At 36.9% G+C, this 27,515-nt stretch overlaps 1 protein-coding gene across 2 annotated transcripts in view; it reads left to right on the plus strand.

The window, feature by feature from the left end:
* PARD3B (par-3 family cell polarity regulator beta) overlaps positions 1 to 27,515 on the plus strand; it is a 1,146,560-nt gene that overhangs the window by 466,661 nt on the left and 652,384 nt on the right. The window lies entirely within an intron of this gene.

Raw genomic sequence — 27,515 nt, forward strand, 5'->3', positions numbered from 1 at the left:
TTTGTAAGATGAGTTCTAAATCAAGTGGGCAACCACATAATTCCAACCTCATTCATCTAAATTATTTCTTATCATTTATTTTCTAATGTAATGCTGAATGACTGAGCCCTGACTCAGCCCTAAGTAGCAAATCACTTTCACACTTTAAGATTCTGTGACTCTGAAATCGGCCAAAGCATGTTACCATATAGTACAGAGATTGCTGGCCTGAGAGTTCATTTCAATGATGAGCTGTGGTAACCAAAATACCAGGCAAAATTGGAAGGAATCATATTCACGTGATATATTTGGACTTAAGAATCATCTAGTTCAAGAATTTTCCAAGTCTTCTCTGTGAAACCCCATGGTTCTTCTGAGCATGTAGTAGGGTTTCAATGTATGCTTGATTCTAGTTAATAAATAACACTTGTTGAGCGCTTAAGTTCTAGATGCTATTTAAATTTGTTCATTCTCCATCTCTGGACAAATAGGATTGGTTATGCTAGTATAGAAGAAAGGGTGCAGAAGTCTATAAAGTAACCAATAAACAAAATCCCAATGCTTATCTACCCCAAAACCTCACCTCCACTCAAAAGACCTATGCATGCCTCAGAAAAAGTTTTGTGAAATGCTGACCTAGAAATACACAGTTCCACAGAATTTTATAATTAGCAATTGTCTAGGTAATCAACATTATTTAACAAGTGAGCAAATAAAAGCTTAAATTCAGTGTGTACTCTGATGTTGAATAAGGAACTAGAACTGGAACCCAGATCTCTCGGCTTCTCGAACAGTGCTTGTTCAGTTACATAACTTTTTAAAAATTAATTATAGATTTCAATTATCCGTATATTTTAGGTACTATATGTGATAGCACCTCACATCTTTTTGGAATTGAGTAGAGTGTAAATTAATAAATAGATACTATGAATAGCTATAAATCAAAAGCTACTGAGAGAACAAACACCAGAAAATGGAGGTGGAGAAAATGTCTTTTAAATCTTGTAAGTTTCAGAAATGAGTTTGTTTCCATCTTCTTATTGTCTCATCGTGTGTGTGTGTGTTTGTGTGTGTGTGTGTTTGTGTGTGTAGGAAAGTTCCACTAAAACCAATGTTCTAATGGGATCCATAGGTATGGGGATTTTTTAAAATAATGTGGATATTTTAATACACTTTTTGATTTTTTAAATATGTGCATATAGGGCCATCTGTATAAAAGACAAATTAGTGAGGAAAATTATTTTGAAGTTTAGGAGGGTAGGAGTCTCCCAGCCCTTCCTCTGACTAGTCCCTGCGCTGCCTTCATGATTAGTACCTAGCCACCTACTGTTCCCTAAGAGGCTTTTTGTGGCCATAGCCCAGGGTTGGCCCAACCCAGGCTTTGTCCCTTGAGAGTCAGTGATAATGGAGCTAGTTCGAGACCCTGCAGTATTCGATCTAGCTGTGTGGTCAGGGTAAGTCATGTAACCTATCTCTATCAGAACCAAATTCTTCCAAACAAAAAATAAATCAGGACAAATCTGGGACACATTCTAGCGAAGTAAAAATTGAAAACCAAGGCTATCCAGGTCACTCCCTGATGTGTCACCACCATATCTCCCTGGGTCAGTTTCCTCATCTATAAAATGAGCTGTCCTTTTTCCAGTGGGCCATGACGGTTCCATGAGTGTTTTGTTAATACCAAACTGAGTTTGGATCCAACTCCATGCCTGGGCCAATTTCCCTCCTAGGGCCTCAGTTACTAAGTAGTTTTTTACTTTGTATCTTTTGATAATTTTTCTCAGTACTTCTTGATTGAAATTTGCTGATTTGGATTCAAGGTTTCATGGGAAAATATTTATTTCATGAAATTATTTTAGTAATGTAATTTAAGTAGTGTTTCAGGATGAAAAGTACTTTAAACTTGGCTGTTACCATGCTTGTGATCTAGATTACCTTGATATGAAGTAATCTGATTAAAGTTTGGAGTTGAAGTGGTATTAGCTTTATTCTCCTCTTGTATGTTAAACTTTGAAGATGAGCTACTTTCTATTTGAAAGTGATTCTTGTTTTTGAGACTTGAAAGCTCAAAGGTGCCTCAGATGCTTTATTGTTTCCATGTGTGTTTGTGCTTCTTCAAAACCGAAATGGAAATTATGATTATGTGTTTGTTATAATATCATTATTTTCAAAATAGAGTTCTCTTTATTTGCAGTGGTGTTCAGCAAATACTGTGTAGCTATAGATTCCTGATGAAAATTGTGACCATTTTCTATCTGATTTTGACTAATTTACTGCATAAAGGAAACATATGGGAACATTTTTCTCAATTTTTAACCAAACCAAATCCCTTTATGGCACTGATCTTCAGGAAAACATAAAGAAAGGGGAAGTTTATTCCTTTAATTAGGCTGCCGTGTGTAAGTAGCTGCTGTGCCCATAATGTGAGTTTAAGTATTGGCATCTGATCCTAGACAAACACACTCACACCACACACATAGCAGAACTAAAGCTCAGGGTCGGGTTATGCTTCTGATGAAGCCTTTGAATTCTGACTACAAAGCATATAAGCATGTGAGGGTTCCTTGTTGTTGGAAGCTCTTTGCTGTAGGCTGTGAAACCCAGAGTTAAAATTACCCAGAGTTAAAATTGCTTAGATGAATCCGTAAGTTACAATTTGATCATTGAGTTTCATCCTGTTTCTTTCCTGTTGAGGCTGATTATTCAAAAGTTAGCAGTTATAGAATAGCTTTTCTTTCTTTTCTTTTTCCTTCTCTGGGAGTCTGGTATTTTTTTTTCCCATGAAGGCATAAATGAATAATGTTATAATTAGCTATGGTAACCTTGCTAGGGGATCATCAATCAGTCATAGCCATATAATCAACAAAGTGTGTGCTTGCTTTCTGGTGTGACTATAACTAAATCAGGACTAAGGAGGCTACAGTGTTACTAACCATTTTGAGCACCACTCTTCTTTTGCTACTGTTTTCTTTTTTTAATTTTTTTTTTCTTTTTTTTGGTAGCAATGGGTCTTGCTGTGTTGCTTAGGCTGATCATGAACTCCTGGCCTCAAGCAGTCCTCCTGCCTCAGCCTCCCAAAGCATGAGCCACCACGCCTTGGCTGTTTTGATTTTTATTTTAGATTTTGTTTTCAGAGTAGTGAAAAAGTAGCTCTGTGGGAAAATGGCAGGTTATTCATTGAATATTTAAAATTAGCTTAATACTTTGTAAAAGGACTGGTGGTACTAGTTAAAGAATAAAGTCAATACCTAAAGACAAGTACCCCTAAAAAATATGAAAAGGTAATTACCATATAGGAGTAATTTTTGTTTGTATTAAGTAAAGCTATGAGTAATATTTTAAATATACAATTTTGAATATGCCTGGCATTACCTCCTTTTGCAGATGAATATATATAGGCCTCATAGTTGATCACTTCCTACCATTTTATAAAAATAAAATGATTAGGTTTGCTTGAAAACATGCTATAGTTTTATAAATGCATTTAAATGAGATGTTATTTATTAAATTATATAGTGTTACACTTCAGAAAAATAAAAATTACCACCATCCTAACAGAACTTGTATTTTCATGTTTTTTGTTTTATATTCAGTTAACTTTTGTATTTTAGTCTTATTTCAATTTCCTTTTTTTTCCCACCTGCTTCAGTTACCCTTTTGTCTCTTTAATTTTGTGTGCTATATCTGATGGCTAAGTTTAGTACCTAAATTTGTACTAAGTTGGTTGTACTCAAATACAATAGAAAATTATTAAAAGGAATTTACATGTAACCTTTTAACCAAAAATGTAAGATAGTACATACAGCCAAGCTCTCATTTTTGTTCTTTTTCCAGCTGTATTTTCTTTTTTTTTTTTTTTTTTTTTTTTTTTTTTTTTTTTTTTTTTTTTGAGGCGGAGTCTCGCTCTGTCGCCCAGACTGGAGTGCAGTGGCTCAATCTCCGCTCACTGCAAGCTCCGCCTCCCGGGTTCACGCCATTCTCCTGCCTCAGCCTCCTGAGTAGCTGGGACTACAGGCGCCCGCCACCTCGCCGGGCTAGTTTTTTTTTGTATTTTTAGTAGAGACGGGGTTTCACCATGTTAGCCAGGATGGTCTCGATCTCCTGACCTCGTGATCCGCCCGTCTCGGCCTCCCAAAGTGCTGGGATTACAGGCTTGAGCCACCGCGCCCGGCCTCCAGCTGTATTTTCTAAGTTGATTATGTGACCTCTAAAAAAACACAGAGTTCACCATCTCCCCTTTGGCCTCTTAGCAGTGCCGGACCCACACTGAGACGGAGTCTGCAGATCCTCTAATAAACAAACGGAATGAAAGGTCACCTTTCCTACTGTTCACTTGGTATTAGACCCCTGGGTTTTTAAGCCTCTTTTGCAGATTGCTTTTAATAGTAAGTCCAGTGAAGCCATGTTTGCAGAGGCCTAGTCCCTAAGTAGTGAAAATATTTTCAGCACTGCTATCATATTCAGCTTCTTGTAGTTCCCCCGACCACTGATAAAATGATTTGCAGTTTGTCCTTTTAATAAAGGGGAGGAAAAAAGCCAAGCCATGCACCTCTGACCTCTTCCCCATGCCCCCACCAGTAAAACCTCCATCGTCCTGCCTTGCAGCCAGTTGCCAGCTCACTCTCTTCTGTTTCAGGTACTCTGAGGCAGCTGAAACGCAGCCACACAGAATTGCCCTCTGTTCTCTAAATACAAGTACTGCTTTTCACAGCCTAATAAGGTTTAACATGTCTATTACAAAATGCCTTTAAATTACTTATCTGTATTAAAAATTTGTTGAAGGTATGACTTAGATTTTTTATTTATACGTTTTCATCTTTGGGACCATAAAATAAATTACATTTTCTCACAAATTTCTAATCATACCTAAATAAATTATTTATAGTAACCATGCTGATTTTCTTTTGCAGTTTGCAATTCAGGAATCTTGTTAACAATTTAATATATGGTAAAGCCCTTTTTGCACCGACAATGTAAATGTAACGTTTAGTCTTTGAGATTTTTTTTTTCTCTCTGAATGTGTGTGTGTGATTTCTTTTAAAATTTTCTTTCCACCCAGATGGGCAGGCAAAAAAAAAAAAAAAATCCACTAATTTAATTATTTACAGAAGATCCATCTTAAGGACAAGTCACTCAGAGTTGGACACGCTTTCGTGACTGGCTTAGGATTTTCTCATTTGCTTTATCTGATAAAGCCATATGATGAATTATGCCCCAATATATACACATTTGGTTATTTACTTTTTCTGTATCTTATTTGAAATTTTACTAAGATCTTGATTTGGCCCAGCAAAAGTAGGAAATACTGAAACAGCTTGATCTGTTCATTCTCACACCCCAAAGTGATAAGGAAAGGTGACAGCCTTTGCTCAGCAATGGCCATAAAAGAAGTCATCTCTTTTGCTTACCCTTTTTTTGTTAAATGTTTACCAGATAAAAGACAAAGACCTCCCAGATATCACCACCACACCCTGTCAATTTATCTTTGAAACAATGTATTCATCATATGGTACACAGAAAACAGTGCTCATTCTGTTTATTCATTGGCTTAATGGGAAAATGTTGATCGCTATCAGAAAATACAAATAACTTTCTGTAAAATACAAGTAACTTTCTAAAAATATCAGAATAAATTCTGATTACTAATCTGTATAAATATGAGACTCTCTGCCAGACTCTTCAGACATCTTTACAGATGGAAGAAATTTGAAACTTTGGCAGGGGTTTGGTGTGTAAAATTAGAGGAAAGGAAATTATGTGGTACATCTTACTTTATTTTCTTTTTGTTTATAAGGAAGACTTGACTATGGTTACATAATGTATGTTTGTGGAATATGGTGTAATCGGGGAAAATGGGTAGGCTTATTACCTTATCACAACTTATTTAAAATCATAACACTTATATTTGGTGTTTTAAGATAATATTGACTAAAATAAGCCGTAACTTCAATGTCTATATCATTTTAAACTGTTGGAAAGAAAGTTGTTTTTATATTTTTTTATACTATTTGACCTAAAAAATGGCATAGATAGCAACAAACTGAATGGCCTTGTGTCATTTGGTTCTCTGTATAATTGTGATGATCAATTAAACTCTACTAGTGTTTTTAAAACAAATAGACTTTTTACCCCAGAGATCTGAAAGTATGAGGAAAACTTCTTGTTTTAGTCACAGTTCAGAGATAATGTCCTTTGACCTCAAGACTTTAGCTTGGTGTTACAGTGAACTGCCCTTATGGCAGAGTTCAGCATTTGCTCAGCTAACATCTGCTCTTTTTAGATGATTGGTCTTAACGATGCAGTTACGAAAATCAGTATATCTGGTGTCAGTGCCAGAGAAAATGGTGGCATTCCTGTCACTCCCTTCAGTTAATCAATAATTATTTATTGATAGCCCAGTAGATTAAAAGCATTATGCTAGGCTTCCAGAGAACTATAAAATAATGCACATCACAAATTCATTCCCAAGTAGCTTGCAATCGAGTTGACTTAAAATAAATTACTGAATGAGTCTCTTAACTTGGCTAGGATTGCTAGTCAAGTTATATATTTTTATCATATATAACGATTATTCTAATATTACAGAGTACACAATTATCAAACCTTATATTGAAGAAAGATCTTACCTCATAATAAATTCATATGCTCACAGATTCCTCAAGTGTGTGTGCCATTACTCAGTATGTGATATTTCTCATAGCTTGGTTAATTGTTTGTCTTTTACTTTGGTCTTCAGTTGATTGGGAGGTTCAAAGTATTCATAAAATTTTAACTTTTTAGTCTTTGATTCGACAGTCTTCATTGACTCTCTAGTTTGGCCAACTTTAATTTTATCTTCTATTAGGCAATTAAAAATACCCAAGTTTTCAAGTCTTTCCATTACTACCAACAGTGTCCTCTGCTCCCCAGACACGGTCTACAAGGACCTAATGGGTTGGTGGATAAATGTCTATGCATCCATCCATCCCTCCTGCTCCCTAAAGACACTCCAGTCAGATGTACATGGTTAATATAGAGACAAGCCTTCTACCCAAATGAGTTCAGCAGGTGCACTGTTTAGAAGAACGTGTTGTGCCTAGTCTGGATGTACTTCTTACCTCCTTGCATTATTTTCACTAAGTACTGTGTAAATTACTGATTGAAAACCCACTGATGATCTTTTCTCTAAAGCTGTAGGCTGTACCTCAGACTAATTTATTAGCATGATACTGAGTGGTTTAAGCAAATTTCATTTTCAGTCCCTCTATTCTGACACAAAATAGCATTTTCCAGTTGAATGTCAAAATAGTATAAACAATTAAGAAGGAGCAACTTGGCCATCTTGGAAAATGGTCTTTGAGAAGTTTGGAGAATGCATTTAATGTCTTTTTCACTTTTCAGATAATTCATTACCTTTAAAAACTTACATTTCTTTAAAGTACCTTCCTTGACTGCCTTATTGTCCTGTTTTTAAAAAATAATGATTAGCATTTGTTTGATAGTTGCCACAAACTTCATGCCATCATATTCTGACTTCATAATAAGGTGAAGAGTTATGTGAGGTTAGGCAAAATTTTTGTCTCTAATTCATTGCTTCTTAAAATTAGGCTTTTATCTTAGTACCCAAAATATTGTACTTTGTATCTTCTCTAATATCTTGATGAAGTAAGTAGGCAATGGAATATTTCCAAAAGAAATAAGGATGGAGAAATACATAGATTATATAATCTTACATATTTATAGCAGTATAGTGCAGAAATTAAGAGTACAAGCCCTGGAGCAAGCCTGCCTGGGTCAAATATGGCACTGCAACTTACAGGCTGCATGATTTTAGGCAAGTTACTTAAACCCACTGACTGTTTCCTCATCTATAAAACAACGGTAATATTACCTAATTGGATAGTGACCTAATTGGATAGTTGCAAGCAACGAATGAATTCATATGTATGTGTAAATGTAAAACACTGAGAATAATGCCTGCCACATAATAGGTGGTATATAACTACTAGTCACTGTTAATTTCATTATTATATTTATTATGGATCATTAGGAGGAAAAAATATAAAATCTCCATGTATTTAGGTAATTGATTCTTTTTTTTTTTTTTTTTTTTTTTTGAGTTGGAGTCTCACTATGTGGCCCAGGTTGGAGTTCTGTGGTGTTAGCTCACTGCAACCTCCACCTCCCGGACTCAAGTGATTCTTCTACCTCAGCCTCCTGAGTAGCTGGAACTACAGATGTGGGCCATCACACCCAGCTAATTTTTGTATTTTTTTAGTAGAGACCGGTTTCACTGCGTTGGTCAGGCTGGTCTCAAACTCCTGACCTCAAGTGATCCGCCCACCTCTGCCTCCCAAAGTGCTGGGATTACAAGCATGAGCCACTGGCACCTAGCCATGCAATTGATATTTTGATCTGGTCTTTTGTTATCCCTATTTCCCACTTTCAACTTTCAGCCCATAAGACCATGTTCTCTCTTTTTCACAAATTTAGATTCTGGTCTTCTTATGCCTTCTCCTAAACCATAAAATTAAATTTTGTTTTTCCTCTCTTCAGACTTATACGATAAATGGTAAAATGGCTTATTGAAGCCAAAACAGTAGCCAGGGATATTAATCAGAATAGTTTCAAATAATGCCTTTGTGCTTGATTTTAGAGATTCATAGAAGGGTGATTGCTTTGATCTTTTTTATCTTCAACTCAAGTATTTACTTTTATGTCCTCACCCTAATTTGGCATATGGTTCACAAGAATTTTCTTTGACTATTGGTAAGTGCATACTGTCTGTGTTTGACAGTACTTTTGTGTAGAGAATAGGAATTTGTTTTTAATGTTGTTCTTCTCCCTCAACTGACCCAGAACACTGGCCAGGGTGCCAACAGGAAACGGCATACTCAAAGGTGTGTTTAGAGAGAATGTCATATAAAAAGATTATAAGTATTTCTGAAAATGAGACACCCAAGTTCTGAAAAGAATGGGGAGCCCTTACCAGCTAAGGCCTGAAAGGGGAAAGAGGAGAAAATCCTTACACATCTGATGAGGCTGCGGATGCTGGGGAAAGGCCCCTTAGAGGATCGGAATCTGCAACCTGTGCATGGCAAGTGTAGCCACTTTCAAAGCTGAAGCTGGCAGAGAGAGAACAGAGCAGATAAACACCCCAAGATTCCTCTCTTCCTACCCTCTGGTCTCCTGCTGATCCTTCCCGATGACTATATTCAAAAGGCAGCCAGAGGGAAAATGGTCTTCAGAAGGCACTGAGACACTGAATTAGAGCAGCCTCCAGGGGGCCAGAACAGGGCATGGAAGACTGGGGAGTGGTCTGGGAGAGAGTAACCAACACAAACATCTAGTCTATGTGTCTCTGAGGTGAGATTTTTCTACAGTGCTGCTTTTTATTAAAACTATAGAGTGTTACAAAGATCAATAATGCTTTTAAAATTAGCCGACAGATAATTATTAATGTCTATTAGGCATGGAGTATCTCTATTGGAATATAAAAATCAGTAAAATTCAGTTTTTCTCTCAAGGTGTTCACAATTCTGTGCAACAGTTCTCACCCCTTTTCTATTTGTATTCAGACATAACATGGGTGTTATTAATATACACAATACGTCAATAGAGCAGTAGTCATCTTTTTGTGACATTCTTCTGCACAAAAGTTGTACCTACCTTTAGGTAATATACCTGTTTTGCTGACTATAATTCCATCAACTTTATCGCTCAGTAAAGCACATCAGCTTTCAGCTTGCAAAAGTAGATTGAATGCACTTCTTTTTTGCCTCCTCCTTTCCCGACATTCATAAAAATGACAGTTTTTGGCTGGGCGTGGTGTCTCATGCCTGTAATCCTAGCATTCTGGGAGGCTGGGGTAAGAGGATCACCTGAGGTCAGGAGTTCGAGACCAGCTTGGCCAACATGGCAAAACCCTGTCTCTACTAAAAATACAAAAAAGTTAGCCAGGCATGGTGGTGGGCACCTGTAATCCCAGCTACTCGGGAGGCTGAGGCAGGAGAATTACTTGAACCAGGGAGGCAGAAGTTGCAATGAACAGAGGTCACACCACTGCACTCCAGCCTGGAGAGACAAAATGAGACCCTGGTCTCCCCCCACAAAAAAGACAGTTTTAATGTAAAAATAAAGGAGGTGGAGGTAGATGGATAAAATGATTGGAAATGGGAAGAGAAAATGGAGAGTAAATAAAATCAGATCAACAGATGATTCTATCCTTAGACTGCCCTAGAGTAAAGGCTGAGATGAAGGTGGGTAGCCAGCCTGTCTATCTGCCTTCTGTGCATGCTTTTAAGACGAGACCTGCCAATGAACATGCTTTATCATGTCAACCACCTAATTCAGTGGAAAGACCCATATATTGGCAGGAGCAATTGAAGCTATTTGTTGTTAAGCAACTGAATAAGAATATGAATATACTCATTCATTTGTATTCAGGAAAATGAATGGACAGCCACTACTCACCAGGCAATAAACGGAAAACAACAACTCAAAGATGAGAACAGTATAGAATTGACAAGACAGTCTTGAAGAATAGCAAAGCTTATCTTAACAGATATTTATAAAGTTATAAAAATTTTTTCAGTGTAGTTCTGGCACAAGAACAGAACAACAGAGTAGAATAGAAATTATAGCAATAGCCCCTCACAAATATAATCATTTGGCTTACATCGTATTTGGTATTGCTGGTCAATTCAATATTTATATAGAAAAAAAATTTAATATCCCTACCTCACACTGTATACAAAAATCAGTGCTAGACAGATTATAGATCTAAACGTAAATGAATAAGAAAACAAGCTAAAACAATGAAAGACAATGTATGAGACTATCTTCATAACTTTGGTGTTAGGCTTGTTTCTAAAACAGAACGCAAAAAGTGATAGCCATGGAAAAAAATTTTGATAAATTGGGTTATGTGCAATAAAGAACTTCTGTTCCTTAAAAGACTGAAAAGAAAAGCCATAGATTCTATGAAGAAATTTTAACACATTTATCTGACAAAGGATAGTGTACAGGATACATAAATAACTCCTAAAAGCTATAAGAGAAAAGCATCCTGCTGAACAGAAAAATAGAAAAGAACCCTAACAGGCACTTCATAAAATGGCCAGTAAATTTATATAAAGGTGTTCAACTTCGTTGATCATAACAGAAAAGCACATTAAAACCACATTGCAAATTTGAGCAACAAAATAAACAATGTAGTATTGGTTTATAACCCAACATGTAAAGTAAATTTGCATGAGCCCATACTGATATAAGTGATTGTTTGAATAAATAAAACTAGTAGTGGTCAGGGGTAAGGGTAGGGGTTGACAAATCTTTCTAATAGAATTCCAAATAATAGATATAGATAGTACTTTCCCCTTGAGTATGGGCTGAAGTTGATGACTTACTTCCAAAGAATAGGATACTGAAAAAGAAAACGAGTGAATCCACAGTGGAGAAACCTGGCAAGCAGTGTTTGAACCAAGTGATCAAGATTATCATCTCCAGGCATAAATCAGCTGATACCATGTAGTCTGAAAATGATGTGATGAGCAGGGCATTTCACCTCAATAGTATTCTTCCTTCAAATCCATACCCCCAGGCTGATCATGAGAGGAACATTTTACAAAATACTTGACAAGTCCTCTTCACAACTGTCAAGGTCATGAACAAGAAGGAAAGATTGAAAAACTGTTCCAGACCAGAGGAGACTGAGAAGGCTTGATGACGAAATACAATATGGTATCCTAAACTGGATCCTGGAACAGAAAAGGTCATTAATGGAAAAACTGGTGAAACCCAAAGGAAATCTGTAGCCTTGTTAATAGTAATGTACAAATGTTAAATTAGTTTTCACATACATACCATAGTTACGTAAGATGTTAACGTAGGGGAAACTTGATACTTTTTGTACTATCTTTGCAAGTTATAAATTAATTCAAAAGGAAAAGTTGGTTAATACAAGGCCACTCTAAATTCATCAGAAATTACCAAAATGAAAGACAATACCAGCTGTTGGTGAGCCTGTGAAGTAACTAAACCTCATACATTGCTGGAAAACTGTTTGAGTATCCACTAAAATTGAAACTATACATGTCCTATGACTCTGCCATTTCAGTCCTAGGTAACCTAGGTAGTTCTCGTGGAAAGGAGCATATATATTCGCTGAAAAAAAAAAAAAAAATAGAACAGCATCCCTATTCATATCAATCTCAAATTGGAAACAACCTAAATGTCCATCTTTGGTAAAATAATAAACTGTGGTATATGCATACAGTGGAATACTTCACAAGAGTGAGATTAAACTATTACAATAAAAAAACCCTTAGAATAATTTCATAAAATAGAAAGTGTAAGGATGTTAATTCCCTCTTTCCCAGTGGGGTGATAGACATCTGGCTTAACTTGGTGGGCCAAGCAGATGTAGCTGTTAAAAAAATTAAAATGACAATCTAAAATTCATATATTAAGCAAATATTTATTGGACACTTAACTATATACCAGGCATTTTTGTAGGTGCTGGGAATATAGCAGTAAACAACAAAAACGTTAAAACTTTGTATTCTCATTTAGTTTATACACTAGTGTGAGAAGACAGTAACCATCATAAATGAGATTTGTATATAGTATCTTAGAAACTGATAAAGAGTTTTGGGAGAACGCTCAAGCAGGGTCAGGAGAGTGGGATGTCTGATGATGAGAATGAAGAGTCTAATGTTAAACGGAGTGGCGTTTGAGCAAAACTTGAAGGGGGTTGAGAGTAGTGCAGATTGGTTAGAGGAGAGAGGAATTTTGAGAAAAATTCCTCATCTTTTTTTAGCAGGGAGTCTATCAATGCTATTTAAAGTTCAAAAAAATCAAGACATTGTGTGTGTGTATGCACACACATATATATGTATATAAATCTTGGAGTTATGTAACTACCAAAAAAGTCAAAAATAGAAGTGCTACAAAAAGACAACTTCTGGTAAGTTGAGCCTGTCAGTGAAAGGGAGACTTTTATTTTTTATTTTTATATTTCATTCCTTCTGCAAGGTTTGAATTGTTTTCAAAACCACATTTTAAATGGTCACATTAGGACACAAGTAGGCCAGGAAGGAGTGACATTATTAGGTAGAGAACCTTGAAACCACTGTCTTGAAAAGATAAATCATTTGCACAACTTAATACTTATTATTGATGAGGAATTTCTTGTAAGATTGCTGTCAGCTGCTTCAAGGAGCTACTCACCCTGTTTTCCCCAACTCACAGACCAAGTTCTGTGGATCAGGCATGGGTGTGGCCTAGACCAGCTCAGAGCACAGCTGCAAAGTCTCCCCAAATCCTCCCCAAGTTCAACACACAAGTACAGGGACTTGGCTACATGCTGCAGCCACCAGTTCACACTGATGATAGCTCTCTTTCTTGCCCCACCAATCCACATAACAATATGTTGTCCAGATTGCTTTGCAGCATCGTGAAAGTGCTGACTCATGTTTCACACTAGTACCAACTCACTCTAATGCTCACAATCTTTCAGCTCAAGCTGAAAGATTTTAGTTAGGTATATGGTGACACAAAACAAATGTTTTCTAATTAAATTTTTGAAAAGGGTAAGAAACTGTAACATCGCCCCTAGATAATGGATAACAGTTCAGTATTAAATAGACTGTGCATTTACTCACACTTAAATTGGTATAGATGTAAAAAAGAATTAGTCATTTGTATCTGATAAAAAGTAATCTATTTTATGAATTTGCAGTATACTCTGTAGGGCTTCTCTTTTCTGTCTGATTTTACTTGAGGGGAATATTTCAAATTGCATATATCTGAAAGGAGAATGAATATAATTACCTAAATCTAGAACAACTACAAATATTTCAGCTAAAGTATACAAATAATTGGAGTGCTTTTTGTCTTGGTTTTCTCGGATTATCTGGATGATTGCCTCCATTTTCTATCTGATTTAGTGCTTTCTACCTGATTATTTTTCAGGAGGTTGTTACTGTTGTTTTCTTAGCTCGGTGACCTGAAGCGTTGATTCTGTGAAATGTTGGTATAGCCAATGCAGTTTGGGTTGTCCAACTGGTAGTTGGGCCTGATAATTTGCAGACATTATATAGGAGTTTCTTTATTTGTTTGTTTCATTCTGAAATAATATTGGTGTTATTAAATCTTGAGTAAATATAGTTGTTAACTCTGCATTGTGGTCCTAACCAACTTACAATAACTGACATTTATGAAGGTTCAAACTGAGGCTTTAGTAAAGAATGCATCCAAAAATGTAAGCATGGTGGCTGTGGGGGGAGTCGGGGAGAGGAAAGCAGGAGGAGAGAAGTCAGTTTAAGGAAAGTTAGGGAAAAAAGACAGCACTTGATATTAAATTTAATGTATTTAGCTGATAATTAAGAGGAAATAATTCAGCCTGTGTGGAGAAAATCTTCATGCATTTTATTACCTGTGAAGGAGTTAAAAATACACCAACCTGCCATCTTGACTATTTAAGTTAAAGGGCACTTGAAAAACACCAGGTACAAAAAGATGACTCTGACCTTCGTGCCGTTTCTTAAAAGCAGAAGATGAAATTCCCGTATGAAAGATGCCCTCCCTATTCTTGCAAGACAGAACATCCTTATCCTTAGGATCAGAAGTTGAAACCGGGAGAATTTAGTATAGACATTGTAAAATAACTCTTTTAAGCCTCTCCACATAACATAGTTGCATTTTCACAACTTACTATTATTTGTCCAATTCATTGTATAAGTAACTGACTCTAACCCCTTATTTGGGTCTTCGTTACCTTATGAGGGCTCCTATGCATATAAAACTAGTATTAAATTTGTATGTTTGTCCCCATCCCCTCCTCTGTATGGACCTTCCTTGTCCCCTCTCTAAAAAAAAAAAGAAAAAAATTATATGCATTTCTTCTGTTCATCTGTTTTATATCTATCTAATTCTCAGACCCAGCCAAATCCTAAGAAAATAGAGGTGGAGTTTTGCCTTCCCTACACCTATAAAACATCTAAATCAAAATTATATGTATATATATAATATATGATAAAATTTTCACAGTAATTTCATGTCAAATTAGCAAAAAAAATAATAAAATATACATTTCTCTTTAAAAGGTCTCAACTTACATTATTGGACAAATACTACTAAATTGCTGTAATAGTCAAGATTTTTCAGTCTTCTCATTAGTCAGTTGAGACTAATCAAAATAGTTTTTACATGTAGTTTGGACGTGGAAATGCTGCCACTTTATTACTGAAATTGCTGGAGTTTCATATTGAAGATGGAATGGACTTAAAATGGGGTAACGCACAAGGGAAAATTTGGCAGAATGATTTCATGGAATTTCAGATTTAGACCAGTGATAGCCAGGGCCCTTAGGAGAAGAAGATGTTTTCCTTCTATATTGAATATGAATAACATTAATATTAAAATGCATGTGTGTGTATTCCTTTGCAGTCACAAAGGAATGTTATTGGATGTGTGAGTTGTCAGTTATTCTGGGAGATGTTTAATTCAGTAGCAGGAAATGGACCAGCCCTGGAATTTGTGGGAGGGGCTTTCTCCTCTTTGAGGACCCAGATGTCATGGTTAGGAAGAGAAGGGCCATTTTTGCATTGCATGTGTGAGACTGGAATCCCCATTTTCACCCACTTTAGGCACTTAGATATGGGGTTAATGGTGCGGATCCATTAACTGAGAGCCCTGTGTGAGTACTGAGCTTAAGTCTGGCAGGAGGAATGTGAAGCAGTCCTGGAATAATCATCAGGAAAGAATTACTGCTCACCTTTGTTCCACTGCACCCTCGCCCCCCGCACCCCACCCCAGATGACTTCAAGTTATCTTAATTCACCAAGTGTTCAAGCAAGTCATTCAATACAGCCCCAGAGCTCACAAAATCTTCTCTACCATGTTTGGTACATCTAATAATGATTATAGGCATAGTTACAAATTCAATGGTAATATCGTAGGCTACCAGGTTAGAGACCTCTCTAACTTAGTCTGTCTCTTTCTCTTCTTTCCATTTCTCCTCCTTTTTCTTCCCCCTTTTCCTTCCCCCACTTCTTTCCTTACATCCTTCTTCCTTCCTGCCTGCCTGCCTGTTTTTTTTTCTCTCTTTAACTATCTCTCTCTACTTTCCTTCCTTGAACAATTAAAGGAATGCATTAAAGCCCAAACAACAAAATCGATTAACTCCTAATGCTTATCTTTCTGATGGATGACTATATGAACTTTACGCCAAGACTAAAAGCTTAAGTGGTTGAGTGGATACTATTGCTATCAAAGGGGAGAATTTTTTCTATGGAAGAGAAGTGTTTCAAAATTGGCTATATCAGAATGTGTGAGGCCATAAGCTCCAGGAAACATACAGTTCTAACACTTTGCTGGAAAAACAAAGAGGAGAAAATGTCACAATGTTTGCATTTTTGCCATGCACCACAGACATGAACATGGCTGGAATTTGACCAAATGGACAGAGGGTCTCACTGAAACTGAACTGAGCATCTGCCGCCCCGACTTCTTCAGTGGCAGAGGGCCACTTCAGTGGTTATATGTGAAAAGCCACTGGAAAGAAGTGGAGACAATTGATGAAGCCCCGTGTACCAAGCTGGTTTCAGGTGGAGGGAACATCTGGTGAGGGTTGGGATGGTGTGTACAAAATAGACAAAGGAGAAGGGGAGAAACATCTGGATTGTATTGAAAAGGGCTTAGCCAGCCGTGGTGGCTCACGTCTGTAATCCTGCCAGACTTAAGCTTATCTGGGCCCATATGCTAGGGACTTTCTTAGATGTGGCAGATCTCTGCCATCTTTTGATTGGATCCCTTTACTTCACTTACCTGTGTGTCACCTTTGCTGACTGCAAGGAAAGCTCAGGGCCTGCCAGTATATAACTCAACAGTTGTATCAAAAGCACATAGGGCATAACAATATCCAAGTAAGTTTCTGAATTATCCTTCTTCAAAACGTGTCTATAAACTATGAAGTGTTATGGACAGAGCACATCAGCCCTAAACTGTGATTTATCTCAGCATTGGGAGTTGCTGATTTGTAATAATCAGCACTTTCCCTAGTTTAAATAATAATCTCTCCTTGAGCTCTTAAATACACTTTTGTAATCCATCAAACTAAATGTAAACCCCTCAGATGGTGACATCCAACAACTACTTATTGTCTTTAGCAAGTTTATACTTTTAACATATGCAATTAATATTATATACACCTATTAGCATTCCAAGGTGATTATTAGATTTCACAGGTGAGGATTGTATAGAGTTTCTCAGTCTTTTCTGTGGAGTTTAAAAAATCTCTTTGGCAAAAATTCCTGATGTGATAGCAGCTAGAAGAGTAATTTTCATTGGAATGACCTTTTCAATGGGTAATTTGACAGACTCTTGATGGACAGCATTCTTCCATCTCTCAGCCCACCTTTTACATCTTGCCATAAAACGCTGGAGCAAAGTTTTACCTCAGCTGATAAGATTCTCAATAGTCATGTGTTGCATATCTCCCTCAGAGCAGTTCCTCAAATTTTGAAAGCTCTCTTTCTTTTTGAGGTATTTTTCATTACCAGGAGAAAATGTTTCCTTTTGGAAGATATTCTAAAACAATAGCACAGGTACTGAACAAATTTCCCAGGTGTCTAAGGGACTCTCTCAGTGGCTGTATAGTATTGGTTTGGTGTATTAAATGGCACTCTCGTGTACTATAAGAGTTAACGCAACTTCCAAAGGTTCCTTCCCTAGCAATAAGAGAACAGATTTGACTTTGGAAAAAAAAATGTGGACTATGAAGTACCCAGTTAAAATACCCTACAAGAAAAAAATGAAAGCACTTACTGGTAAAATGAAGACAATCAACTTGCAAATAAATATGTTTTTAAGATGTGGCCCTGGGGTGACATGCAAATTCAAAAGACTAATATTTTCTCTGGGAATACAACCTTTTTGGAAGATATTTTCTCTTGAATTCTGAAAGTATTGCCAGAATAGAATGCTTGTTGATTGATAAAATATGTGCTTTCATGAAGAATATTTCTGATGGTATTACCTTTGTCAAAGAAAAGATTCTGTAGTTTTGGGAGATAAATTATAAAGATGATACATACTTATTTGTGTATATGTTTGTCTGTCTTCTCTTTCTAGAAGGTATGTTGATGAACTCAGACCATCATCTCTTTTGTCCACTGTTGCGTCTGTAGTCCCTGGCACAATGCCTGGTGCATAGTGGTCAGTCAATAATTATTAGCTGAATGAATGCATAAACAAATTGAATTAATAAATTAAACTCTAGATTTTCATCTTCTTCCGAATCTTTCTTTTTTCAGTGTTCCGAGACTAAGGACTTTTCATTGTGTTTTCGAGTTGGGATCTTAATCTTATTTACTGCTTTTCATACAACAAATGTGTTAAATATGTATCAGAAAAAATTGGGAACAGTATCTGTGATTCTCATATAGGGAGGTGATTTCATTCCATTAGCTTTTTGGGGGGACTTCATGAGTTTGTCACTGTGTTAATCCAGCTGACAAGCAGAATCCAAAAGGTGACATTTAGAATGCTGGAAGGGAGAGGGATCGTTGAGGTGGAAATGAAAAATAGAGTTCAGGGAAAGAGGTAGTTAGATGAAAATATGGCAAAAGAGAGAGAAACCCCTAGAGTCCAGTGGGGGTCATCACATTGCAGGAGGAGGATGAGGGCGTGAAGGGGGTCCTTGGAGAAGTTCTGGAGAGAAAAAAGCTGAGACAAGAAGGAGATGAAGTTATGGTCAAGCCAGAGAAGACATTGGATTAGCCCTGCATGCATGGTAAACCAGCTGTGCTACTAGTATAATTCTGACATTTTGGAAATATTGAAATCCCACATGAAGAGTAAATGGTGTCTGTATTTTCTCAGGAAATGAATTAGCTCAAAACAATTGAACTTATGGACATAGAGAATAGAAGAATGGTTACCAAAGGCTGGGAAGGTAGTGGGGGGCTTGCAGGGGGCAGGTGGGGATGGTTAATGGTAAAAAAAAAAAAAAAAAATAGAATGAATAAGACATAGAATGACTAAGACACACAACGTGGTGACTATAGTCAATAATAGCATAATTGTACATTTCAAAATAACTAAAAGATTGTATTTGTTTGTAACACAAAGGTTAAATACTTGAGGGTGTGGATACCCCATTCTCCATGATGTGCTTATTTCACATTACATACGTGTATCAAAACATCTCATGTACTCCATAAATATATATACCTATTGTGTGTCCACAATAATTTAAAAAAAAAATGAGTTTGTCACCTAAATAAGTGTGCATGACAAGAAAAAGAGAACTTTGTTCAAAATTTTTTTTTTTTTTTTTTTTTTTTTTTTTTTTTTTGAGACGGAGTCTTGCTCTGTCACCCTGACTGGAGTGCAGTGGCCGGATCTCAGCTCACTGCAAGCTACACCTCCCAGGTTTACGCCATTCTCCTGCCTCAGCCTCCCAAGTAGCTGGGACTACAGGCGCCCGCCACCTCGCCCGGCTAGTTTTTGTATTTTTAGTAGAGACGGGGTTTCACCGTGTCAGCCAGGATGGTCTCGATCTCCTGACCTCGTGATCCGCCCGTCTCGGCCTCCCAAAGTGCTGGGATTACAGGCTTGAGCCACCGCGCCCGGCCCAAAAATTTTAGATTTGGAAATTGTTCTTCATATCATACTCCTGAACTGACTTAGTTTCCACTCACATTTAAAATAACTGAAAAAGAGAAATGAGAGAAATTTACAAGAAATGGTGGTGTGCCCGTATAATAGGGTGACAGTTAAAAGAAATGCTGGCCACGTTCTGACACACACACCTAAAGAAGATTAGATCTATTTAACAATGAAAAGAATGGACTGCTCCAAAAAGAAATACGTTCATCTATTTGTTCTTATATTAAACAAGAAATATTTATCAGGTACTGTTCATCTTCTAGGTCCTGGGTAGTAGACCTCCAACGGTGCACAAGATGGCAGTGGTCTTTGCTGTCACCAAGTGTACTGCCTAGTATAGGAAGTAATCGCAAATACAGTTTAAATGTTATGTTAAGAGGGATACAGGCTACCGTCAGTCCTCAGGTCAGTATACTTTTACCTAAGAAAGCAGCTGGGGAGGGTAAGTTCAGGGACGATTTTTTAGAGGAAATGAGGAGTTGACCAGGCAAGTGGAAATGGAAAGAATATTTCTAGCCTTGCATGTTCAAGAAAATGAAAAATGCCAAGTATGACTGCCATAAGGAGTGTAAGGTAGGAAAAAATGGGGAGAGAAGTATGGTGAGATTTTTCTGGAAACCAGGATGGAACCAAATCTGGAAGCACTTACATAGCCAAGGTAAGGAGCCAGGACATTTTTCCTAGAAGCCAGCGAAAGGATTTATTTTTAAATTAAATATTGAATTTGAGAGTTTTCTAAAACTGTGGTGTGTGTGAAGAGAAGCAATGCAGTGAGAAGCCATGTATATACCTAACACCTGATTTGAGAAACCGGGCTATCATTATCTTTGAAGTTCCCCCTGTACCCCTTGCTAATTCCATCTATTTCACTTTTCTGTGCAATAATCATTCCTTTGCTTTTCTTTATAATTTTATCATGAATTTTCATATCTCTATGGAGTTCATTGTTTAGTTTTGTGTGATTTTGAACTTTATAAATGGAAGTATACTGAAAAATTTTTCTGCACCTTTTTCTCCTTAATATTGCACTCCTGAGGAGTATCATGTTGTTGAATGTAGCCCATTATCCATTCATTTCATTGCAGTATAGTTTACTTTTTTTTAAAATGGATATTTGCTTTATTTCCAGGTTTTTGCTCTTACATGCAGCATGACTGTAAGCTACCTTCTTCATATAGCCGATGAGCATGTATAACAATTTTCTCTAGGAAATATACCTAGAAGAAAATTGTTGGTTTCTACAGTGTTACTTTTGAAATGTATTAGATAATGCCAAATTGCTTCCCACAGTAATTTTAGTAATTCTTTAAACCACTAAATGTAAAATAGAATTCCAGTTTTCTACATGGTCAGCAAAACAATATAGCTAGATTTTAAATTTTGGCCAATTTTATGGACATGAAACATTTCGTTGTGATTGAGCTCAAGCATATTTTACCGTAATTATTGACCATTCAGATTTACTCTTCTGTGATGTTCCTGGTAAGATTTTCGACCATTTTTCTACTCACTGATTTGCAGGAACTCTTTAAAAACATGTTTTTCTTGATCATAATTGTACGTATTTTTGGAGTACATGTGATATTTTGATATATGCAAACAATGTGTAATGATCAATTAAGAGTTATTAGCATATCACCTCAAACATTCATCATTTCTTTGTGTTGGGAACATTTTGAATATTCTCTTTTAGCTATTTTGAAATATACAATGAATTATTGTTAACTGTAGTCACCGTACCATGCTGTTGAACACTAGAACTAACTGTATGTTGATACCCGTTAACAAACCTTTCTTTCTCGCTCCTACTTTCTAGACTCTAGTAACTATCATTCTACTCTCTGATTTATAGGAATTATTTACATATTAAGAACACTAATCATTTTTAGATTGTGTCTGTGTGTGTGTGTGTGTGTGTGTGTGTGTGTGTGTATGCTACAAATATCTTGTCCCAGTTGGTGACTTGTCTTCTCCTTCCTGTATGTTTTTTGATGACCAGGAGTTCTTGATTTTAATAGAATCAACATTTTTATGTTTGAATATTTTGTATCTTATTTAAGAAATCATCCCCTAACTAAAGCCATAGAGAAACTCTTCTACTTTATGTAAAAGTTTCATAATTTTGTATGTTTAAACTTTTACTTTACATATGATAGTTTTTTATTTTTGCATATGGTGTGAGATAGGGGTACAGCTTTTCTACCATACACATGACCAATTATCAGGCATCATTTATTATAAAGTCTGTCATTTCTCCACAGAAACACACAGCTATTATAATTCTGTCAAATTCAAATGTCTTAGTATTTCTGTGTCTGCTTCTGGATGCTCTAAACTATTTCAGTTGTCATTCTTTCGATTCCTGTGTTCATTCCGTGCTAACTTAGTTACTCTAGCTCTATAGTACTCTGTGATATCTGTCAGGGTAGGTTCCTGTGTTGTTCATCTTTAGGAATGGTCAGGCTGTTCTTGGCCCTTTGCTCTTCCACTTTAATTTTAGAAATGGCCAGGTAAATTTCAGAAACAGAAACCTATGAGATTTTGATTGGGATTGAATTGAATTTATAGATCAGTTTGGAGAGAATTGGCATTCTTACAATACTGAGTCTTCACATCAATGAACATGCTATATCTTCTCTACATTTATTTACAGCTTCTTTACTGCCCTTCAGTAAGGATTGATGATCTCTTCATAAAGTTTTTACACCTATTTGGATCTGTTTCTAAGTACCTGGTATTTTGATGTTATTATAAAGAAAATTACTAAAATGTTTTGTTTCTGTTTGTCACTGGCTTAGAGAAATTCAGTTGATTTTTTTAAGCCAGAAAGTGTCCTTAAAACTTTTGTGAACACTGATAATTCAACCGAGTCTCTTTTAGGGGTTTTACACAATCATATCATCTATGATTGACTATTCTTTTCAAATTATTTTATTTCTTTACTAATTCTTATACTTGTCTTTCTTGCATTACTACACTTACAGCTCCAGTGTTGCATAGAATGAGTGATAGAAGGTGATTTTATTCATAATCTTAATGAAAACTAGTTCATGTTTTTAGTTTTGCTATACATTTATGGATATATAACTTTTATATTAATAAATTTATACTTGTATGCACATCTTTAAATAATTATAAAATATTTATAGTAATGTAAATATATATTATTTATATGCTTAATATTTTTGTTATGTATAGTGAGTGTGTGTATGTGTATATATATACACACACATATACACATATAATCAACATTGAAAAATTGAGTCAATTCTTATTTTCTTATTAAGGTTATGAATAAGATCACTTTGCCACCACTTCTGTTCATTACTGGAGATCTTCACATAGTAAGGCAAGAAAGACAAATATAAGAATTAAGAAGACACAGGGAGGGGAACATCACACACCAGGGCCTGTCAGGGGCTGGGGTCTAGGGGAGGGATAGCATTAGGGGAAATACCTAATGTAGATGATGGGTTGGTGGGTGCAGCAAACCACCATGGCACCTGTATACCTATGTAACAAACCTGCATGTTCTGCACATGTATCCCAGAACTTAAAGTATATATAAAAAAGAATTAGAGAAGAAACGAAAAACTTTTTTTTTGGGGGGGGTGTTAAGGAAGTTTCTTTTAATTTCTGATCACTGAAAGTTTTTGATATAAAGAAATGTTAAATTCTGCTAAACATTTTTCCATATCCACTGAGGTGGTTAAATCGTTTTTGCTTTTGATCTATTAATATGATAAATTGTATTGATTGAATGATTATAGTTTTGCTGTGTCGCCAGGCTGGAGTACAGTCGTGCAGTCTCGGCTCACTGCAACTTCCGACACACTGGTTCAAGCGATTCTCCTGCCTCAGCCTCCCGAGTTGCTGGGATTACAGGCATGTGCCACCACACCCAGATAATTTTTGTATTTTTAGTAGAGACAAGGTTTCACTGTGTTGGACAGGATGGTCTTGATCTCCTGACTTCGTGATCTGCCTGCCTCAGCCTCCCAAAGTGCTGGGATTACAGGCGTGAGCCACCATGCCTGGCTGATTTTTTTTAAAATTTAAATTAAACTGGCACTTCTAGGGTAATCTCAAACTGGCAATAAAGTGTAATCTTTTTATGCATTGCTGAGTTCAGTTTGCTAATGCTTTCTTACTTTTTACTTATTTATTTATGTATTTTTTTGCTAATGTTTTCTTCAGGACGTCTGTATCTGTTTTTGAGTAAAGTCATCCTATAATTTCCAATGTTGAACGGCAAACTTCTTTTGAACCCTAAATTCCAATGGTCCTATAATTCATTATCGTTGTCATCATCATTTACCTCATTGCTACAAAAGCACTAAGGAAAGAAAGGAGATGGAAGGAATGACTCATTTTGCCTTGTTAAATGGAAGTATATTTAAAATGTGATACTCAAGAATGTTTTTTTAAAAACATTTACTTAGAATTTCCATGGTTCCATACTGTCTGAAATTAATTCATGAAACCTTTTTCTATGAGTCTCAGTAACTTGCTATAGAATGTACCAAGAAACTTTCTAAAATTGAGTTTTGAACTTTGAACATGTTCTTTTTCAGTTTCACCTGATAACAGTTCCAAGCGCACCCAATCTTTTCTATCCACTAGAGATGAGAACATTTTCCTGGTGATGTTTAAACTTAATTCCAGAGCCACAATCCCACTGATAATCATTTTCCTTTTCTCCTATACTATTAAAGTGGTCTTCTTAATTGCTGTAATATTCACAAGGAGCCTGTTGGAACTGGAGTACTCTCAATTGAAGAACAGTATTGTAGGTGATAAAGTGGTATTGAGAACTACCCAATTTACTTCAGTGAATTCAATCTTTCTTAGGAAGCAAGTGGTACATGATACATTTACCTGAACTTTTGGAGTGATAAGGAAAATGTTTGGCATGCATTCAGGACCAGAGAAACTTTAAAGGTTTATCTCAGCAAAATACTGTTCAGAAAAATGATCTATTTACTTACAGGATACAAGGGTATTTCCAGTTCTTTGATTCTGGGGGTTTGCAGAATTGTTAACCAATGAGAAATATAAGCAGTGTTCAAGTCAAAGGGTTTTTTTCTCTTGCTCCTTTTGCCTGTGTGGAAGAGTCGTGCATCTATTGGGGTACATTGAACAGGCAGCTCTGTGGCCTACTGCTGAAACTTTTACTGGAATATTGTATAAAACACAGACTGGCCGAAGCAGATATCACATGCTAGAAGAATTCTGGGTAGTACAGCATTAACAATAATCCCTTTCCCATGGTAATGGGTGTGGTGGTGCACAGTTTGATTTGCTACATTAGACTTGTTAAATTATGTTTTCAGTGTGGCCACGGCCTTATGTTGTCTACTGAGTGAGCCTGCTCTGGTGTCACACATAAAATCTGTTGCTGATATTTATTTATTGAGTGTGTGTAGTGGTTGGGGGACCAGATAAGGTTAGAGAAATAACCTCTCTTAGTTCTGGTTTTTATTAGATTTCCCTAAAAATTCCATGTTTGTTATATTATGTTCCATGTATGCCTGAATATATGGCACAGTCACGTAAAAAGCGATCCCCCATTTTCCCAATGAGAATACAACCCTTTTAAGGAGATAGATGAAATAGCCAAATGTCTACTTAAGTTTGATTAACTTTTTAAGATATACATTTTTTGAGAAATGTTGATCTTTTCCATGCTCACATTTTACAGGTTGATTTTATTCAAACTTATTGCATGGATTGTTGATATGAATGCCTTTCTATCATGGGAGCAGTATTTTTTAGTGTTTTAAACTGATTTCCTAAGTACATCACCCCTACTTCCATCCATATTGCTTGAGAGACTGAAGGTGCAAGGTACTGTCACTAGAAGTTTTATCCTGAGACATCCTTTGCATAATGTTAGGACCTTAGGGTTTTTTGGTTTGATTCTGTTTTGTTTTGTCTTGTGGTAGTGCAGGCAGAAGCCTGTAACTTTGACTTTATTGTATTGCTTTTGCAATGCTTTTTTGTTTGTTTGTTTGTTTGTTTTTTGTTTAATTGAGACACTTTCACTAGTCACCAGGCTGGAGTGCAATGGCGCTATCTCGGCTCACTGCAACCTCCGCCTCCCAGCTTCAAGTGATTCTACTGCCTCAGCCTCCTGAATAGCTGGGATTACAGGCGCCTGCAGCCACACCCAACTAATTTTCATATTTTTAGTAGAGATGGGGTTTCACCATGTTGGCCAGACTGGTCTTAAACTCCTGACCTCAGCTGATCTGCTTGCCTTGGCCTCCCAAAGTGCTGGAATTACAGGCGTGAGGCACTGCGCCCTGCCTACAATGCTCTTTAAGTGGATAGCCAATACTTACAATTGTGAGAACCAGCCCTAGGGATCCTGACTCTTTCTTTGGTTCTTTTATTACTAATTCTTCATCATTTATGTTGGAATAGGCTGAACCCCTCTATCTTGGTAACCGAATACAACAGCATTTATTTCCTTTTCATACAGAGCCGTTACAGATCCTGATGGCTCTCTAGAGTGATAGCTTTACTGGGTGACTCTGACCCAGTGTGACAGGCACTGTCAGCTGAAGCTGCACCATCCAGAATGCCTGGCCTTCCTGCTTGGCACATGAGGGTGATAACCCTGGGTGGTCTCAAGCAGGCAGTTAAAATCTTTGAAGTGGCACATACTGCTTTTGCTGTTCACTCATTGATCAGAATACATCAGGGGAAATGGCAGGGAGGCATAATGTGCTCCTCCCATGTGCCAGGTGGGAGAAAACTCCTTGTAGGGCAAACACCACAAGGCTGCACAACACCCAGTACTTGCACTGGTCGAAGGTTGTTCCAGGATGATGTGCACCTTATGACAACAGTAGAGAGCAGCTCCATGATGAGAGAAGCTTTTTAGTGTTGAGGACTACATTGGAGAGGATGCTCTCACCTAATATGTCTCATACGTGGTATTGAATGAAGAAAAGGAGAAGCAGAAATAACACTGAAATTTAATGGGGCTCCTTTATGGATTAAATTCAGGAAGAAATCTTGAGAATTTCCCCCTAAACAAAAATATATTTACTCCATTCCCTAATATAAGTAGCTACTATTAACATTCATATGACACATGTGAGTAGTTTAAAAACCCAACTGCCTGTCAATTCCCTTAAAGCTTGTCAATAGTTATGTGGTAGATAGCATTTATAGGGTGACAGTGTATGTTTCTAACCTACCAGCCAAGCAAGTCATAAATAAGTATTGGCCGTCTCTCAAACAGCCCTGTTTCACCCCCTTGTAGACTAAACTACATTTAAAAAGTAAAGTCTAAAGCTTTACATAGGTCACATTCTGGCTCCAACATTTCAGACAGACCACATCATTGAACGGTGACAGACCCTGTGCTGGCTTTTCCAGCTCTGTGCCCTTAATATTTCCTTAAGATGAAATCGGTCCTATTCCCACCCCTACCCAGCTTCCTCTGCAGCTAACATCTTTACCTGGAGGAAAGCATTTGGTCTTCCCAGGTCCAAGTTATATGCTTCATTTTTCACAGAGTCATCTTTGTCTCCTCTCTGCTGTCCTGAAGCAGTACCTTTTCTTCATCCTGGTAGGCTCAACCACTTCTTATCTCTGACCTCATCTACCTCAACAGCTCCGGACCAGCCTCCATCCTCTTCTGCTCTGATGCCCTCCTGCCTGCTCTTCTGCCTCCACCCTGCCTGCTCCACAGCCTATTCTTAACTTGCAACAAGAGTCCCTCTTCAAAATAGCCATCAGATCAGGTCTTTCCCCTGCTTCATATCATCTAGTGGCTCACCCTTTCATTCAGAGGAAAAGCCACATTTCTTACAGTGGGCAGATTATTTTTCTGTTGATGCCATAAGAAATTACCACAAACTCAGTGACTT

Source organism: Rhinopithecus roxellana, chromosome 14 (assembly GCF_007565055.1).
Source record: "Rhinopithecus roxellana isolate Shanxi Qingling chromosome 14, ASM756505v1, whole genome shotgun sequence".
Lineage (NCBI taxonomy): Eukaryota > Metazoa > Chordata > Mammalia > Primates > Cercopithecidae > Rhinopithecus > Rhinopithecus roxellana.